The following is a 13,089-nucleotide window of genomic DNA, read 5'->3' on the forward strand; positions in this document are numbered from 1 at the left end:
AAATGATCGTAGGGGACAACCTTGGTTTGAGCGATCATGAGCTAATTCAGTTCAAACTAAACGGAAAAATAAACAAAAATAGATCTGTGACTAGGGTTTTTGATTTCAAAAAGGCTAACTTTAAAAAAATAAGGAAATTAGTTAGGGAAATGAATTGGATTGAAAAACTTGTGGATCTAAAGGCGGAGGAGGCCTGGAATTACTTCAAGTCAAAGTTGCAGAAACTACCAGAAGCCTGCATCCTAAGAAAGGGGAAAAAATTCATAGGCAGCTGTTGTAGATCAAACTAGATGAGCAAGCATCTCAGAGAGGTGATTAAGAAAAAGCAGAAAGCCTACAAGGAGTGGAAGATGGAAGGGATTAGCAAGGAAAGCTACCTTACTGAGGTCAGAACATGTAGGGATAAAGTGAGAAAGGCCAAAAGCCATGTAGAGTTGGACCTTGCAAAGGGAATTAAAAGCAATAGTAAAAGGTTCTATAGCCATATAAATAAGAAGAAAACAAAGAAAGAAAAAGTGGGACCGCTTAACACTGAGGCTGGAGTGGAGGTGAAGGATAATCTAGACATGGCCCAATATCTAAACAAATACTTTGCCTCAGTCTTTAACGAGGCTAATGAGGAGTTTAGGGATAATGGTAGGACAACAAATGGGAATGAGGATATGGAGGTAGATATTACCACATTCGAGGTAGAAGCCAAACTTGAACAGGGAATGGGACTAAATCGGGGGGCTCGGATAATCTTCATCCAAGAATATTAAAGGAAGTGGCACATGAAATTGCAAGCCCGTTAGCAAGAATTTTTAATGAATCTGTAAACTCAGGGGTTGTACTGTATAACTGGAGAATTGCTAACATAGTTCCTATTTTTAAGAAAGGTAAAAAAAGTGATCCGGGTAACTACAGGCCTGTTAGTTTGACATCTGTAGTATGCAAGGTCTTGGAAAAAATTTTGAAGGAGAAAGTAGTTAAGGACATTGAGGTCAATGGTAATTGGGACAAAATACAACATGGCTTTACAAAAGATAGATCGTGTCAAACCAACCTGATCTCCTTTTTTGAGAAGGTAACAGATTTTTTAGAGAAAGAGAATGCGGTAGATCTAATTTACCTCGATTTCAGTAAGGCATCTGATACAGTTCCACATGGAGAATTAGCAGCTAAGTTGGAAAAGATGGGGGTCAATATGAAAATTGAAAGGTGGATAAGGAACTGGTTAAAGGGGAGACTACAGCAGGTCACACTGAAAGGTGAACTGTCAGACTGGAAGGAGGTTACTAATGGAGTTCCACAGGGATCGGTTTGGGACCAATCTTTTATTTAATCTTTTTATTACTGACCTTGGCACAAAAAGCGGGAATGTGCTAATAAAGTTTGCGAATGATACAAAGCTGGGAGGTATTGCCAATACAGAGAAGGACCAGGATATCATACAGGAAGATCTGGATGACCTTGTAAACTGGAGTAATAGTAATAGGATGAAATTTAATAGTGAAAAGTGCAAGGTCATGCATTTAGGGATTAATAACAAGAATTTCTTTTATAAACTGGGAACACATTACTTGGAAGTAACAGAGGAGGAGAAGGACCTCGGAGTACTGGTCGATCACAGGATGACTATGAGCCGCCGATGTGATATGGCAGTCAAAAAAGCTAATGCCGTCTTGGGATGCATCAGGCAAGGTATTTCCAGTAGAGATAAGGAGGTGTTAGTGCTGTTATACAAGGCACTGGTGAGACCTCATCTGGAATACTGTGTGCAGTTCTGGTCTCCCATGTTTAAGAAGGATGAATTCAAACTGGAACAGGTACAGAGAAGGGCTACAAGGATGATCCGAGGAATGGAAAACCTGTCTTATGAAAGACTCAATGAGCTTGGCTTGTTTAGCCTAACTAAAAGAAGGCTGAGAGGAGATATGATTGCTATCTATAAATATATCAGAGGGATAAATACCATGGAGGGAGAAGAATTATTTAAGCTCAGTACCAATGTGGACACAAGAACAAATGGATATAAACTGGCCATCAGGAAGTTTAGACTTGAAATTAGACGAAGGTTTCTAACCATCAGAGGAACAGCCTTCCAAGGGAAGCAGTGGGGGCAAACGACATATCTGGCTTCAAGACAAAGCTTGATAAGTTTATGGAGGAGATGATATGATGGGATAGCCTAATTTTTGCAATTAATTCATCTTCGACTACTAGCAGTAGATATACCCAATGGCCTGTGATAGGATGTTAGATGGGGTGGGATCTGAGTTACTACAGAGAATTCTTTCCTGGGTGTCTGGCTGGTGAGTCTTGCCCACATGCTCAGGGTTTAGCTGATCGCCATATTTGGGGTCGGGAAGGAATTTCCCTGGGGGTTTTTCACCTTCCTCTGCAGAATGAGGCACAGGTCGCTTGCTGGAGGATTCTCTGCACCTAGAAGTCTTTAAACCACGATTTGAGGACTTCAATAGCTAGGACATAAGTTAGGGGTTTGTTACAGGAGAGCCTATTATCAAATATTTGTTCCCCATTTCGATATTTTTAGGCTGTGATCAAGTCACCCCTTAACCTATTATGCTAAATAGATTGAGCTCATTGAGTCGGTCACTATAAAACAGGTTTTCTAATCCTTTAATCATTCTCATAGCTCTTCTCTGAAGCCTCTCAAATTTATCAAAATCCTTCTTGAATTCATGGGCACCGAAACTGGACACAATATTCCAGAAGCAATCACACCAGTGCCAAATACAGAGGTAAAATAACAGCTCTATTCCTACTTGAGATTCACCTGCTAATGCATCCAAGGATCGCATTAATCCTTTTTTCTACAGTGTCTTATCAGGTTCTGAAAGAAGGACACTTGCAATCTGCTAACCTTCTGTGGGAGGGGCTGCTTAATATTTCTCTTGGTTGATGTAGGAGCTGCATTAATGTTCTCTGAAAGGAGTCCCATCTGACATTCCTCAGCCAACCAAGATCACCATGATATGAGACCTTTGGAGAGGGCTGGGTGAAAAACCAGGAGAACAGAGTCCTTCACTGAGGATAAAATAAAGGGACTCGCAGTCTGTCTTTACATTTTCTGTAGCACCATAATATCTAAGCAATGCCCAGGAAGATTTGTATGGCACAGACCCTAATGGATTTCATGGAGTCTATTGATCTTCTCATCCCTAGTATAGGAGATTGTAACTGGGATTTGTAAAGTCTAAAAAGTCTTGCCTACTCTTTGAAATTCACACCTTGCTGACAACTGGTATAGCTCAACTGCTGCAGGACACGGTTTAACAGCAAGTATAAATAAGAGCAAACTGTCCACTCTCGGTTCAGCTGCAGTTAGCAATGGGTAATTTTCATAGTGTATACAAAGCTATAGAGTGCAGTACTACAGTACTACTCCCTACAGTACTGCAGTGTCAGCAGCAAGCAAGATTTAAAAATGCACACCCTGTTATTAAAAGAAAAAAAAATAGATCACTTACCTGAGACTACAGAAAGACATGTGGTCATAAAACTTAAAAAAATAAAAAATGTGTCCTTTGTTTGAGACATACTTAAAATTTGGCGTTCAAGGAAGTTGTGTCTATGCACATAGTTGACTAGAAAGACTCTTTAAAGTAAAAAGGGGCCAAGGTGTCAGATAGTCACTACTTTGAAATCTTAGGCAAGGCTCACAGTGTTAAATATTCTGGAAGAGAATAGTAAATACAGACCACGGCCTGGGACTTCTCGCTGTTTTTTCTGTCATCTATGTCAGGAGTTTCCGAACTGTGGGTCACAACACAGTCCTGGGTGGTCTGCCATGGGCGAAGTTGGAGAGGGGTTGCCCCCCAAACAGTATATGTTGGCAGAGTGGCAACCAGTGATGGCCCCCGCACAGGGCTGGAGGAGCCTAGCACCGCCAGCAGAGGGCAAAGTGGAGCCACCGGCCAGTGTGCGAGGAGAAGGGGTTGTCCCTAAGAGTTGGTGGCTCCCAGGGCGGCTGCAGAAGGCATTAACTTCTCAGCAACAAATTTAGGCAAAAAAATACTACAGAAAAATATCAAAATATTTAAAATCATTTCTTTCAATGCTTATTTTAAAATGAAAGAAAGAATTGTGAAAAATGGCCTCTGAGTTGTTTTATCAATTCAAATTGAAAACCCTTCCTAATATCTATTGTGAGCCCTGATAGAAAGGTGATAGTCACTACAGAAATGAAGATAGAAATTCAGGGCTGCGTCACTGGATTTAAGTGATTATTTACACTACTAATAATTTGTATTACCGTCACACTTGCCATCTAATAGGACATATTTTAAGGAGACCCCCAACATCACCTATCATTTTTCTGAACCTTTTGATCTTTGATCTTTCTGACACATAAGTCAATGACAAAACAGTTGATTTCAGTGGGAGCAGAGCTGGTATTCAATAAAATAACTGAAAAGTAAGTGATTTCATGCAGGGCCATATGCTGTACTGATTGATGTCAGAAAGAGTGCAGCATATGGCATGCAAGTAATGGTACCGTTACTTGTGCTGCTGAGACCCTGCAGCAGAACTGCATCTTATTGAGTTAGCATCAGCATTTCACACTGTGTTCAGTATGTATGAGTGTTTAGTCCCTAGCTATCTCAGGGCATGAAGGAAACTGGAATATGGATGAAGAATATCTGTCTTAAATTGAACTCAGGGAAGCCTGACATGACACTGACAGGAAGAGGAAAATTCTCGAGTAACTGGCAAACATTGCTACTTCATCCTTCATTGAAGACATTTTCCCATCAATAGAAAAGGTAGTGCACAGTCTGGGGATCACACTGGGTTGATCAATGACCCTAGACATGGGGACAATCACCCAAAGACCTTTTATATGACTCTTCCGCTCTGCTAATAGTGTGGCCATAGTACTTTGTGTGTACATCACCTCCAGGCTGCTCTAGTGCAGTTCTTAATTCATAGGACTACATAAGAAGCTCACAGAAAATCTACAACTGTGATTCATGTAGCAGCCAACACCCTGAATGAATTGAGCTGAAGACACCATATTATGCTGGTGCTTCATAGATTGTACCTACTCGCCACTCAGTGTCCAACCCATTTCTGAGTTCTGGTGTTGATCTATCAAGCCTTTAAAATGGGATGGAACCATCATACGTCAGGGACAGCCTCTCCCTCTACAGCTCATTTCAACAGCTCTAATTGTCAGCCACAATAAAACTGATACTGCTTAGGAATGAACTCAAGGGAGCCTGGGCCTAGCTACTTACTACAGGGATAGATGCTTTCAAAATGCTTAGATCGAAAGCAAACTCGGTCTTGTCTCTACCTTTCATTTCTCCCTCCCTCTTCTATTATTTCTTCAATTCTGTGAAACAGTTCAGGATATAAGGGGGATGAAAGACTTTATACAACATTGTACAGAAAACCTCAGTGGGTTCCCTTTTATTGTGACTATGTGCCCATGTGTTCCACCAAACATGTCAGTCCCGGTGCTTTGTCATATTTCACAAGGCCTGAGGGATATAGTCAGTCAGTGATTCAGTCTTAACCCTCGGGTGTGTCTCTAGGAGAACAATATTTGAGGAAGGCAAAGGAAATAAAGACATTGCTCATGGTTATATCTTTGTTCAGAAATGTCTTGCTTTCTTTTTCTAAGCAGGGCTATAAACAAGAACTATCCTTAGGGCTGGTGTTAGAGAAGTTGGAAACCTACAGAGTCATATAACACATTGTATCGTTAGTGTTGAGTTTGGAATGTCTCATTCCAGTTACACCCATAATAAAAGTTTTATTGCTGTGAAAGCTTATTTTGAAAAAGCAGAAAACATCATAGGCCAACTTCATCTCTGATGTAACTAACTCTATGGGCATCAGTGATGTTTCAGCCGCCCCATCAATATGAAGACAGTCCTCTAAACCAGTTCTACTCAAAGTGGTGGTCCGCTGACAGGCACCAGTCCGTGAGCCATCGGCTGCCAGTCTGCGCGCACATTGGAAAAAAAAATTGCCGGTCCCCCACATCAGGTAACTTGAGAAGCACTGCTCTAAACCTTGGAACCTGAGCGGAGAGGAAGGAAGGGAGAGTAAGATAAAGGGTTCTTCAAATGTTTTTCTGCCATAGGAAGAAGTTAAATAAGAAATGTAGTTCACTCCAGAAACCCACAACACAAACTAAGTAACTATAAAATACTAAGTCATTAGTCATACTGTAGCCTATAGATATCTGTATTTGCAAGATGAGGCATAGATATAAATTAAGGCAATAATCCTTAACAACCCTCAAGGCCTGTAAAGCAATAGTTTAGTTAAACTAAACTAATTAAGGCATAAGGCCCCAAAAGCATTAAACGTAAGTAGCCAACCAAGAGTAATCCTGGATCATAAGATATTACAGCATTCTATTTTGTAATAATTAAAGTGTTGACACAAACACAAGATGCTAATTTATACCAGCTTGGGATATTTTAAGTTAGACGTCTGCTGATGTCCCTGACCACAAGAATACCATGGTAACTGATTGACATTGTGGCAAGGCACCTCCTTCGCCTTGCAGGCCTTAGCATTTCTGCCTCTGGCAGTGCGGGCCTGGAGTAAATCAGTGCTATTCTGAAGGGTTTTTGTTACTCATTCTGACTTATTTTTCAATATTTACAAAGTGGGCCTCAGGGTAGGCCCATGTAGTATTCCTCAGCCAGACAAAAGAAACAAACTCATAACTCAAGAAGAGAATACCTTTCCCTGCCCTCTCTCTGGGATGTTGCTTTATTATGCCAGCTTCTGGGTGTCAACCCTTCCCCAGACAGCAGTTAGCTTGGTTGCTTCTCCTACAGGAAGGAGCACAACCTTGCACCCAGGAGAAGCCTTTTCCCCCCCACTGCCACTAAACCTAGTGCAACTTATCTCTCCTTCCTCTCTCTCACCAGGTGTGGATTAAATGTCACAGGCAGCCCTTAATTGGACTCAGGTGTCTCTAGTTAACCTGAGGTAACCTCTTTTCCGCTCATAGGAAAGAGGGCCTTTACCATTCTAGGGCTGATATACCTGCCTTTCCTCACACTCTCATTGCTGTCAAGTCTGACTTTGTCACAACATATATTCTAATAAGCTAAAAGTAAAAGAATTAATAGCCTATGGGAAAAGGGCACCCCAACATTAGTAGGGTGAGGAACTACAAATAAGGAAAAGGGGCTAGACACCCCTACTGAATGTGCATTATGCATCGTGGCATCAGCATAACACATTATAAAAGCTGTACACCAGCCTGAGTGCCTGGCGAGATGCCAGGATGATGACCACTGGTGAGGGTAATAATAGTTAGGGCGGAAAAGAGAACGATAATTGTGAACACTGCAGGTTGTTTTGCAAGGGATGGTGTAAGTATAGGGATGCTCAGCTCATTCTGTTTTACCTCTACCTTTCTGAGCTACAGTGTTTGTAAATTTGCTAAGTTTATTAATAAAACTATTACAAGTATAGTGTAATTTCATAGAATCAAAGAATTGTAGCACTGGAAGGGACCTTGAGAGGTCATCTAGTCCAGTCCCCTGCACTTAAGGCGGGACTAAGTATTATCTAGACCATCACTGACAGGTGTTTGTCTAACTTGCTCTTAAAAATCTCCAGTGAGGGAGATTCCACAACCTCCACAGGCAATTTATTCCAGTGCTTAACCACTCTGACAGTTAGGAAGTTTTCCCTAATGTCCAACCTAAACCACCCTTGCTTCAGTTTAAGTCCATTGCTTTTTGTCCTATCCTCAGTGGATAAGGAGAACAATTTTTCTCCCTCTTCCTTGTAACAACCATTTATGTACTTGAAAACTGTTATCATGTCCCCTCTCAGTCTACTCTTTTCCAGACTAAACAAACTCAGTTTTTTCAATCTTCCCTCATTGGTCATGTTTTTTAGACCTTTAATCAATGTTGTTGCTCTTCGCTGGACTTTTTCCAGTTTGTCCACATCTTTCTTGAAATCTGGTACCCAGAACTAGACACAATACTCCACTTGTCCTTATTTAATTTCATTCTATTTACTTCAGACCATTTCTCCAGTTTGTCCAGATCATTTTGAATTTTAATTCTGTCCTCCAAAGCACTTGCAACCCCTCCCAGCTTGGTATCATCGGCAAACTTTATAAGAATACTCTCTATGCCATTATCTAAATAATTGATGAAGATATTGAACAGAACTGGACCCAGAATTGATCCCTGCGGATCCCCATTCGATATGCCCTTCCAGCTTGATGGTGAACCATTGATACTGTAACTACTCTCTGCGAATGGTTTTCCAACCAATTATGCACCCACTGTATAGTAGCTCCATCTAGGTTGTATTTACCTAGTTTGTTTATGAGAAGGTCATGTGAGACTGTATCAAAAGACTTACTAAAGTCAAAATATACCACATCTACGCTTCCCCCATATCCACTTGTTACCCTGTCAAAGTAAAATAGTAGAGATAAGTATGAGTGTTGCAACCATGCACACCGGAGCTCCCAACTGAACAGTAATTCTCATAATATTGGGCCTAATCTTGGGACAAGAACCTACTAAATTTCAGAGTGCGAACTGAGAAAACTAAATCATAATATAATCAATATTCAAGCAACAGTGCTAAAGCATTGCTTTATGTTTTAGTCCCTGGATTCTCTATTTCTCCTTCCCATTTTACCTATCCCTCCTTTGACCATGTCCTATATTGCATTATTGATATAATAACATGCAGTCTGGGTACCCAATTGGAATCATCTCTACTCTTTTACAAACAGACAGTGACAGCGGCAAGAAATATCTTCTTCAACCTTTACCTACTCAATGACTGTTCCTCTGAGACAAGGATGCAGCCACAATATTCAGATTTCGATCTGGAGCTGACTATGTAGGCGATGCAGAACCTGCCACTCAGACAATATTCAGGATCCTGCCGTTTAATTAAGAAAGACTGATGAGAGCACATCACTCCAGTGCTCCACATGCACCATTGGCACTCCTTCAGTTCCTAATCTAATACGAGGCCCTGGTCCTACCAAGGCCATTAAAGGTTTGAGAGCTGACCATCAGCTCAGAGTCCTCCTCTCCATCCATGACCCACTGAAACATCTATGCTCAATATGGATGCTGTGGATGATGGAGCCCTGGCTGAAGCTTTCACAAGCTGGGGCAGAGTGTTCTCAGCAGATGGTCCCCAATTATGGAAGTCATTGCAAAGAGAGATTAAAATGTGCCCAAGCCTTAGTATATTCAGAACCTAATCCTCTAATGGAGAATCACTGTGCCTTCCCACACCTGACCAGCTGTATGTCTTTGACTTTACTTCATGTGAGACATTCAATAATTCAAAGCAAGTTTATTAAACAATCTTAACTACCAAACTTTAGATAAAGCACTGAAGAGCTGCATTGAAAGGGCACAAAGTATTTTTCCTAATTTTAAAAAGCTTTCTTATTCAGTTACCCATGATAATTCTTGAATCATTAACTCTGAAATCTGATTGCTCAGTGTAATTGATTCTCTCTCTCTCTCTCACACACACACACACCACTCTATTGTACTTGCAAATGTGTTTTTTTATTACTGAATTGCTTATTACTGGGCTGTCACACTGGTTTGTTATTGCAGAGTTGTTCATAAAGTGCAGGGCCCTGTCCAGCGGTTTATTATTGCAGAGCTGTTTGTGAATGCTAAGTAGCTGACAGAAAAAGGTATTGAAGAATTTGATTTGTAAGAAGTTAAAGAATTACTTGGATTCTTAACATAGCTATAAAAATAAATATACATCATGTGCAGCACCACCAAGTGCTAATAGTGACCCTTTCAAACTGATTTAATCACAGTGTACTGCCCTCCTTTATATGAGCTGATGGCCTCAATTGTATAAATAATTGCTTGGTCTCTGTTTCCAATCAATCACTTCCCACCTGGTCTCTTTCTTCCTAATATTTCATTATGATATTTCAAATGCTTATATCAGCTTATTGTTTCCTTTTTCTTGTTGTAACTCCCTATTCTTGGCATGTATTAGCTACACCAAGTCTTGTTCTTCTATTCACACAGTGTGTGTGGCGAGGGGGCGGTCTAACCTATCACTGGTACACAGATGGGGGCCATGCAAACTAATTATAGCTTAGTCAGCTTTTAACATTGGAAATGCCGTGTTATCGGGCAAAAGGCACAACTATGATGCTGGACATATTAACAAGACAGGTTTAGCTATCAAAGCATTTAATATTTACGTCCATGCTGTCAAACAAATACCTATGAAGCCATACACTAAACAGGATCCATCAGTAAAGTCAATGAGCTCTGCCTTCTGTTGGCACAGCCTGCCCTTCCTCAGCAAAACAGGATATCTTGTACCTGCAGTTACAAATATAAAGACTCCTGTAAGACTGCCAAATTGTTACTGTCAAACCAATCATTATCATGAAGCGTTGTGCAATTAAGCTGGCCCAGGATGTATTTTCCACCCTGTGCAATGCTATGAATTTATTCCCCAAATCAACAGGGCATTTAAACATGCATATAGCTTTAAGCACATGAGTGGTCCCCACTATTGCCAAGGGAAGTCCTCAAGTGCTGGAAATTATAGATATACATAAGTCCATTGCTAAATCAGGACCTTAGTAGGCAAATACTGGTCCTCTGATCATTTAATTATTTCAAGTCCCCATGGTAATGTTTTTGTTCCCTAGTTTTCTGTTCCCCATCAGGCCAGAGGAGATGACATTCTCCTGGTGCAGATTTCTAATCTGTGAAACCATGGACAAATATTTATTTTTGATTACTTTAATTTAAGCAAACTTCTTTATTGGCTGAAGCTACAAACTCTTCAGCCAATTACTTTAATTATGGACATTAACAAAGAAGGAGCCAGAGAGTGCTTCCTTCAGAGGTGCTGGGGAGGTAACGCATCCTACAGCAATACAGGGCTGGCAACCCTAAGATAACAATAAATTCACCCAGCATGATTCATCCCTACAGGACATTTGAAATTTGTAACACGTGGAGTGAGGCGGGGCCTTGGGGTGCCTTGATGTTGATAAATGGTTGCTGTATGTTCTCACAGGTTTCAGAGGCTGAGCTTGAGAATTAGATGAATTAATGAGAATCTGCATCATTCTGAAATGAAATGTTTGAATAATAACTAAGTTTCCAGCCTTTTGGCTTTCCGAGATGGTGACGTATGAGGGGGGCTGGCCTTTTGGGAAAGGGTGAGATTGTTGTGTCCTTGGTAAGTACAGAGGTTTTTCAAGGAGAGACATTTAAAAGTAGCTAGAGATGGGTCAAGCCACAAAGTCCAGACCCAGGTCAGAATGTCCCCAAATTTGTGGGTGTTTGGGTCTGGAGTTTAGTTCTGCCTATTATGGAAAGAAGGGGCCAGTCACAAAGCTTGGACCTGAGCTTCCTCAAAGTTTTGGGTACTCAGACATGTTTGTAAAAATAATCTATTTTATGGGCAAGATGCTGAAGTCCTTATGAAGGATGAAAACAAAAGCTGCTTTGTCCCAAAGTGTTTGGTAAAGATTCTGTTTTTCCTCCCTGTGGCTGGCTGGAAAGCAGGTACACACTGTGTCACACCTTAGCTATCACTCTTTACCTGGTCTCCCTTTTCCTGTGGTTTTGAAGACATACTCCTGCCTGGCTCTGGATTTGAAATAGAGGATAGATCATTTGCAAAATTAAAGATTCAGCTGTAGACAGGGTTATGCAAAGAAGATGAATAAGACAGGGTGATCCCAGGTGAGGCATGTCTTTTACTTGTAATGGTTAGGATTAGAATCTGGAAAATGGCAGAAGTAAATATGAGAGCACTTATCTGCATAGCTCCAGAACCATATGAACCTATCTGCATTCAGCTCCAGTTTATACCAAAAATCGCAGAAGTTGTCACCAGAGTTTCCTTATTATCTTTTTTTCCAAGAACCTCCTCTCTCTCTGTTAAATATAGCCTTTGACACTCTATGTCCTTCCTATCCAGAGGCAATATACTGATGAGGGCAGGACATGGGTGTCATATATGCATTTAACCAAATTATGCATGTAAGCAATATGCACTTACACTGAACAGGAGCACAACTCAGGAAAAATTTGGAACAAGGTGGTGACACAAGAGGACTCTGCATTTAAGTGGAGTAGACTCTAAGAATTTTTACTTCCATGGATCCTTTTTTCCAAGGATCACAAATCACTTTAGAAACCACAAGTTTAACCTCACTACAACCCCATGATAATAATAATACTTAGCTCTTGTATAGTGATTTTTAGCTTTCGATCTTAAAAGCATTTCATAGAATATCAGGGTTGGAAGGGACCCCAGAAGGTCATCTAGTCCAACCCCCAAATCCCTTTCATAAGGGAAGATAAGTATCATGGTTTCCATTTTACAGATGAAAAAACTGAGGCACAAATAGGTTAACGATGTGCCCAAAGTCACACAGGAAGTTTGTGGCAGAGTCCAGAACAGAATCCCAGTGTCCTGATTCCCAGCTGTGTTGTGTGTGTGAACCACAAGATTATAGTGCATGACAGAGCAATATACCTACTGCAGACCTGAAGGCACATAAGATGATGTTGTTAAACAGAATTCAGTTTGATTTCCACAGACTGTATCATACCACTGTGGTTTCCTTTCTAAAGCATGAACAAATAATGTTCCAAAGGCTGCAGACATTGATCTTTTGTGTACTGTTCTGGGTCATGAAGCTTCTCTTTGTATACCAGTCACCCAAACATATTTTGTCTGACATTGTTGTGGAGTTTGAGACTATGTATAGCAAAGGTGTATCTGGCTAAGCCTCTACTTGCAGAAGCATGATCTCTGTTTGAAAAAAAGGAAACAGAGTGGGGGTTGCAGGAACATAGAGAAAAAGAAAAAGAAATGATACTGAGTACTTCTGTCTTTCAACCCACACGACAGGAAAGCTGGAGACCAGTAAACACCTGACAAGGACCAAAGAACAGCAACTGCAAAGGATTAAAAAACAGACTTTGAAAAAGTTGTTAGCCCACGGCCAGCTATAAATAAGGAGTATTATAGTATTCTGTGAATACTTAGAAGCATCATAGATATTGACAAATGGCATAGTGTTAACTACCCTGTAATGCCATGCACATT

This window comes from Dermochelys coriacea, chromosome 7 (assembly GCF_009764565.3).
Source record: "Dermochelys coriacea isolate rDerCor1 chromosome 7, rDerCor1.pri.v4, whole genome shotgun sequence".
In the NCBI taxonomy this organism is placed as follows: Eukaryota; Metazoa; Chordata; order Testudines; family Dermochelyidae; genus Dermochelys; species Dermochelys coriacea.